The sequence below is a fragment of the Ranitomeya imitator genome, chromosome 4 (assembly GCF_032444005.1).
Source record: "Ranitomeya imitator isolate aRanImi1 chromosome 4, aRanImi1.pri, whole genome shotgun sequence".
Taxonomy (NCBI): domain Eukaryota; kingdom Metazoa; phylum Chordata; class Amphibia; order Anura; family Dendrobatidae; genus Ranitomeya; species Ranitomeya imitator.
In genome coordinates, this window is record NC_091285.1 from 221,747,527 (window position 1) to 221,755,054 (window position 7,528).

Sequence of the window (7,528 nt, forward strand, 5' to 3'; positions counted from 1 at the left end):
GCATATGAGGTCATGCCTTACACCCTTTTTTTTGGAAAATCGCCCCCTTGTTGGGCAAGGCACAGAAAGTGACAAAAATAATGAATACATATGGATTAATCATCAAAGAGGTTTCTTTTTATGCAATTTGTGCCAGAATTCTGGTGCACTTATGTGGATAAATCTCCCCCACTGAATTCATTACTTTAATTTTCATTACCATGTGTCAATATCAAGTAAGACCAGTAAATGATTGCTGCTAAGAAAAGTGGCTTGACATGATAAGAAGCTAATACCTTTAAATTATGTCCCAAGCAGAAGTATTTATAATTTAGCAAGGAGAGACAAAGTTCAGCATCTTGAAAATATTCTAAAAGTCCATTTTTATTAGCAAAAGTAGAAAGGATGTAGGATCCATCTCAAAAGTGCTGTAAAACTTGAATTAAAATAGCAAAATCAATCATAGCGACGCGTTTCGATCTAAATAGATCTTAATCCAAGCAATAATGTTCTGCTTGAAAGATAAATGAATTTCAGTTTTTCTAAATGTTTCCATAACATGTGCTCATTTTAGAATTGGTATTGTGTTTAACACCTGAACTGCCTACAGGTCTTTTAAGCAAAAATGTGATTACCTTAGTCATGCATTGGACTGTGTTCATCCCAGGTGTCCAAGTATTTTTGCTATAATACAGGCACTAAAATGAGGCCCTGTTTGAAGTCGGCCTTTTCTTGTACAATATGTTTTATGCTCACATTATTTTTTGTTTTCTATAATTTTAATGTAAAGGTACAGAAACTAAGTTTGTGGTTACTTCAGCAGCAAAGAAATCAAGATGGATTTGTGCAAGAAACGTGTAATGCCTACTAACATATGCAAATGTTCAGACAGTTGCTGAGGATCATGCAATTATAATCTCTCAGGCCAAAGTTTCTTTTAAACCTTTTACTTGATGTACAATAACAAATTGTATTGTGGTACCAATACAGTATCTGTAATCTTGCCTGAAGAAGGAGCCTCTGTGCTCTGAAAGCTTGCAAACATATTATTTTCTGGTTAGCCAACAAAGGTATCACTCCCAAAATACTTCTGTCATCATTGGGCAGAAAAGTATTCACATCGAAACCTTTTACTTAAAATCATAAATCAGGAATGTCCATATTTTTTTATTTGCAAAAAAACACTAAGACCCTAATTCAAAACTTTTATACCAGAATTCTGTAGGCAAAAGCTTTAGGAAGCTTGCAAGGCATGGCAAAAATTTGATGCCATTTTCACGCGATTTGGACAAAGTTGGGACAAAATCAGAGCTAGCTCGGAGCATGGTGACCCCCGCTCATCACATTCCAAATGAGCAATTGGAGTTAGATTTGTGGCATGGCACACGCAGAAACGAATGCCACTTTGCGCATTGCATGATTCATTAACAGGCTTGTGCCTCTTAACCCATTACTTGCCAAATTAACATTTTTACAAGTACGGATTTTTCAGAAAAGGGCGTCCCAATATTCAATTAAAAATGACAATGACCTGATTTCCTATTTTGAAAACATTCATTTTACAAACACAACACAAAAAATTGGACCTAGTTATAAAAATTATAAAATCTTAGTTGCTAGAAGCTAAAGATTAGGTGTCCCAAAAAAAGGACATTGGTAGATAATGGGTTAATAAAACAGATGCTTCTCACTCCACTCAAGATGGCATGATGAATTGGGGCCTAAATATATCTTGTAAAAAAGATTACATTTGTGCCCATTTGGTTCGTTTTTATTCAAATAGATGAAAACATGAGATTTACTATGTTTTTTTTTACTATACACTGGAAAGTGGAAAGTATAAGATGCTTTGGTGGGCCAGCCTTCATGTCTCCAAAAAATACAGCAAAGCACAATCTGTCAATTGTTTAAAAACCTCTTTATCAGTTAGATTTTTGCCTCGACTCCTCTTGAAAAGTGCCCAATAAAATAAGATGAACAGCAATGTCAAAATGACCTTGCTCTGTACATGTACAGTCTTATGTCCCTTATTTTACCTGCATCAGGGTGTGCAAACACTGGCACAGTTATAAGAAGTGACATGCTCATTCTTCCAATGGCTTCTGCTTCCCGCTTTCTATACATAACAGTGGCGGAGTCACCACAAGAATGACCGCAAAGCCACCTCGGAAAGCGGCTGTGCAGGCATTTATATGACATATCTGCACATATCCTAAGTGCTCTTGCCTCCTAGCTTTCTTAAAGCAGTTATACAAGATAATTCTGCATTTTTTTTTCAAAATATCATGCAACAACTGGTGTCCATGGGTTCTATAAGATACTGGATTTCATCCCTGACTGGTTGACTTATAACCCAAAAGACAGTTGTAGTATTGTTTTTGGAAGAAATTAGCCATGTTCTTGTGATCTTGTACAATTTCTTTAATACGTTTTAGTGAAAGTCATGCTCATTTTCATTAAAGGCACAGCATTGAATTAAAAAAAAAAGTACATTTAAGGTCTCCATTATCTTCTTGTTAACGTATCCATCAAATTAGGACTTTAGATTACAGGACTTTTATTTAGATTATTTTATTTTCAAAACTCATATTTGACCTAAATATTATTTTTTTGTATGAGTTTACACTGAAAGGATACCAAAGGAATGGCTTTTTAAAGTTTTAAGACCCTTTTTGTCCCAACAGAACTTACTAGAACAGTCCACTAAACCAACATAGCTTTCTTTTTTTACAAGTTTGCATAATATTAAACGACAATAATTGCAAAAAAAGATTAACTATACAAGGGTTTTAGGAAGGTCGTGATTTGTGAGACTTTAATCATTCACTATTATGACTGCAAAGTAATCATTACAAAAATAATCTTTCAAAAACCCCAGTTTATGAACTTTTAAGTTGCTTTCAATTTAATTTAAAAAGATGCTGCTACAATTGGTAAAATTATTTTGAAAAAAACAAAACATATATCATTGGCTGCTTTTAGTTTTTGTGTGTTGCTGCATTTTGTTGTTTCTATTATGGAAGTGCTAAACAAAAGCAATGTATTCTAACAGATTCAAGGCATTGCCAATTGTCTACTGACTGCATGGTGATCATCTATAATCACAATGTTGCCATTTTTTTTTTTTACTGGTGGTATGATGGTAATATACAGTGCCTTGCGAAAGTATTCGGCCCCCTGAAACTTTTCAACCTTTTCCCATATATCATGCTTCAAACATAAAGACACCAAATGTAAATTTTTGGTGAAGAATCAACAACAAGTGGAACACAATTGTGAAGTTGAACGAAAGTTATTGGTTATTTTAAATTTTTGTGACAATTCAAAAACTGAAAAGTGGAGCCTGCAATATTATTTGGTCCCTTTACTTTCAGTGCAGCAAATTCACTCCAGAAGTTCATTGTGGATCTCTGAATGATCCAATGTTGTCCTAAATGCCTAATGATGATAAATATAATCCATCTGTGTGTAATCAAGTCTCCGTATAAATGTACCTGCTCCTTGATGGTCTCAGGGTTCTGTTTGAAGCACAGAGAGCATCATGAAGACCAAGGAATACAACAGGCAGGTCCGTGATACTGTTGTGGGGAAGTATAAAGCCGGATTTGGATACAAGATGATTTCCAAAACTTTAAACATCCCAAGGAACACTGTGCATATGATCATATTGAAATGGAAGGAGTATCATACCACTGCAAATCTACCAAGATCCGGCCATCCCTCTAAACTTTCATCTCAAACAAGGAGAAGACTGATCAGAGATGCAGCCAAGAGGCCCATGATCACTCTGGATAAACTGCAAAGATCTACAGCTGAGGTGGGACAGTCTGTCCATAGGACAACAATCGTACACCACAAATCTGGCCTTTATGGAAGAGTGGCAAGAACAAAGCCATTTCTCAAAGATATCCATAAAAAGTGTCATTTAAAGTTTGCAACATGCCACCTGGAAGACACATCAAACATGTGGAAGAAGGTGCTCTGGTCAGATGGAACCAAATTCGAACGTTTTAGTAACAATGCCAAATGATATGTTTGGCGTAAATGCAGCACAGCTCATCACCCTTAACACACCATCGCCACTGTAAAACATGGTGGTGGCAGCATTATGGTTTGGGCCTGCTTTTCTTCAGCAGGGACAGGGAAGATGGTTAAAATTGATGGGAAGATGGATGGAGCCAAATACAGGACCATTCTAGAAGAAAACCTGTTGGAGTCTGCAAAAGACCTGAGACTGGGACGGAGATTTGTCTTCCAACAAGACAGCGATCCCAAACATAAAGCAAAATCTACAGTGGAATGACTCACAAATAATCGCATCCAGGTGTTAGAATGGCCAAGTCAAAGTCCAGACCTCAATCCAATCAAGAATCTGTGGAAAGAGCTGAAAACTGCTGTTCACAAACGGTCTCCATCAAACCTCACTGAGCTCGAGCTGTTTGCCAAGGAAGAATGGGCAAGAATTTCAGTCTCTCAATGCACAAAACTGATAGACATGCCCCAAGCGACTTGCAGCTGTAATCGCAGCAAAAGGTGGCGCAACAAAGTATTAAGTTAAAGGGGCCGAATAATATGGCATGCCCCACTTTTCAGTTTTTGAATTTCCACAAAAATTTTTAATTACCAATAAATTCCGTTCAACTTCACAATTGTGTTCCACTTGTTGATTCTTCACCAAAAATTTACATTTGGTATCTTTATGTTTGAAGCATGATATGTGGGAAAAGGTTGAAAAGTTCCAGGGGGCGAATACTTTTGCAAGGCACTGTGTGTGTATATATCTCCAAAACATTGCCATTATTACTCGTGGTAGCATAAATGAATGTTTTGTGGCACTTGAAATAATGAGGATGTTTACAACATCAGTGCAGGTATGAGCAGTAGAACCATTGGATATTATGGTTTGGATAATTATATAATTATATTCTGACTGCAAGCCAAAAGAAAAAATAATGTCAATCGTTTATATAATGTAATATGTATATATTTGTTTTTAAAAATTTATGTATGTCCTGATTTATTTTTTACTGGTTTGAATTTGGTATTGCTTTGTATACATATACTTTATTGTTATAAATAAAGAATTCTATGCACTGCCATAAAATTGCTCTAATAACTAATACGTACCAAAAAAAAATTACAGTGCATCTGTCACCAGATTGCACAACGGAGCTACTCTGACATGCATTTTTTAAAGTAAGTACCCCAGTATCATGTAGTTAGATTTATAATATATGTTGTTTGTATTATGAAGCCTTGTGACAGATCCCCATTTCGCGACACATACAGTAATCCTGTAAAGCAGGGAACAGGGATTCCACCTCACCAATTTACAGGTGCACAGGCACATAAAGCGGTTAGACGTTAATGGTCAAGAGATACTGTACCTGGTACTCTGTGAGTGGACTAAAATCTTCAAATTCATTTCCGGGACATAAATATAGACAGGACAACCCAGTCAGCAAAACCAACACGTTTTGACCAGAAGGTGACGCATTAAGACCTTCTGGTTGAAACACGTTGGTTTTGCTGACTGAGCTGTCCTGTGTATATTATGTTCCTGACATAAATTTGAAGATTTTAGTCCACTCACGGAGTACCAGATATCTATTCACCAATACAGCCTTCAGCTACTTCTGTACAGCCAATAGCAGAAATGTGGCTGCAGCAGAAAATGCACAAATACAAAGTGACAAACCATAGATATATTGGGGTGCAAAGTGATTATCCTGAGATTGGTTAGTAACTTAAGCCCCTGATAACAAGCTAATTTTCCCATTGTTACAGTAGAACAATGCGTTTGTAATATGATTTAATTTCAATATGTTAAGTGAAATAAAGGATTTTTTCACTTAATTTCTTTTTTTTTTCTACAAATGTGTTAAATACATTATTATTTGGCAGTTGAAGACACATATTGAAGTATCACTCACCTGTGGTTTACAGTTCTAATATGAGATTATTAGTGCAGTCTTCCTAACAGACTGTGCCACTGACATAGGTACAAAATGCCCGCTGGTGGAGGAGTTTGTGACCAGACCTGTCCATTAGTGATGAGCGAACGTGCTCGGATGTCTTATCCGGGCACGTTCAAGTGTTATTTGAGCATCTGGACATGCTTGTAAATTATGTTCGAGTCCCCGCGGCTGCATTATCTGCGGCTGTTAGACAGCCTCAACACATGCAGGGATTGCCTGTTTGTTAGGGAATCCATACATGTGCTGAGTCTAACAGCCGCAAAGCATGTAGCCGAGGGGACTCAAACATAAAAATACGAGCAATGCCGGATGCTCAGATAACACCCGCTCATGCTCAGATAAGACGTTTCCTGAGCACGTTCGCTCATCACTACTGTCCATCATTCTCCAATTGAAAATTGCTTTCACAAGATGTGGTCACAAGCTCCTCCACCAGAAGCAATTTTGTAAACAGATGAAATGTACAGTCTGTTAGGAAAGATGCACTAACAAGCTCATATAAGAACAGTAAGCCACAACAGATTTATGCTGCTCCATTTTGTGTACCAGAGAGCGGTGCAGTCTGTGAAGAAGTAACCTAGAGAAGAACGAACCTGTAATATATTTATGGTTATACGTTATCTTTAGAAATGTGTTGTGGACATGATGTTGAGGTTCTTGCTAATACAGTAAGTGGACAACCCCTTTAAATAAAGCATTAGGCCATTAAAGTCTTTACTTCATGTATGGATGTAATAAACAGCCTGGCTCTTAGGAATTCTATGAAAACTTATGGTCTTACTTGCTACTGTGCATATCTCTTTAGAGGACAGTATTTCAAACTCCATTACATTGAAACTTTACTGTGTAAAAAGCCACCCTACCAATTATGTTTCCATGAATAATATAACATGTTTCGAGCTCCATGTGTTTAAGTTGCATTATTTATGGATCACGTCTGTAAGACATCCTAGCAATGTCAGCTATGTCTACAGTGAAACCCCATTCACAGTTAACTTGATCTAGGAGACATAATGCAGATTGGAACAGTAAGACATGGCAGATTTCTCCTGAAACAAAATGTTCATGACCTGAACTTTTCCTGACCCTTCAAATCAGACAGTTACTCTTTGGCCTTTTGGTGCAGACAATGATTTGATTTTTTTTCGTTACTCACAGATGTAGCTACGGCTGACACTTGGGATCTACAGTCTCATGACTTCAAATGTTAGCCATAGAATTGAGAAGAGTCTTAAAATACAAATAGATCACAGTTTAGCATCTCAGGTGCCAAAACCACTACGTATGGACACTTTTTGTTTTTCACAATAGTCTAAAAACCAAAAAATTTTTTTGTCTTCGGGTCTGTTTACACTGACCAAAAAGCTGTCCGGTAAGACCATTGATCGGTAAAGTTTTACCGATCAGGGGTAGTTTAATACCCAGTTTACACAGGCAGACCAAAGTAAGCGATGCATACAGTGATTTGTAGTAAAATATGAAGAAAATACGGCAGCACTCACCAATCTTCTGTGCAGGTAACTTTATTAGTGCAACAAAGTCATGGCACGGGGGTGTATTCCAAAGGAATG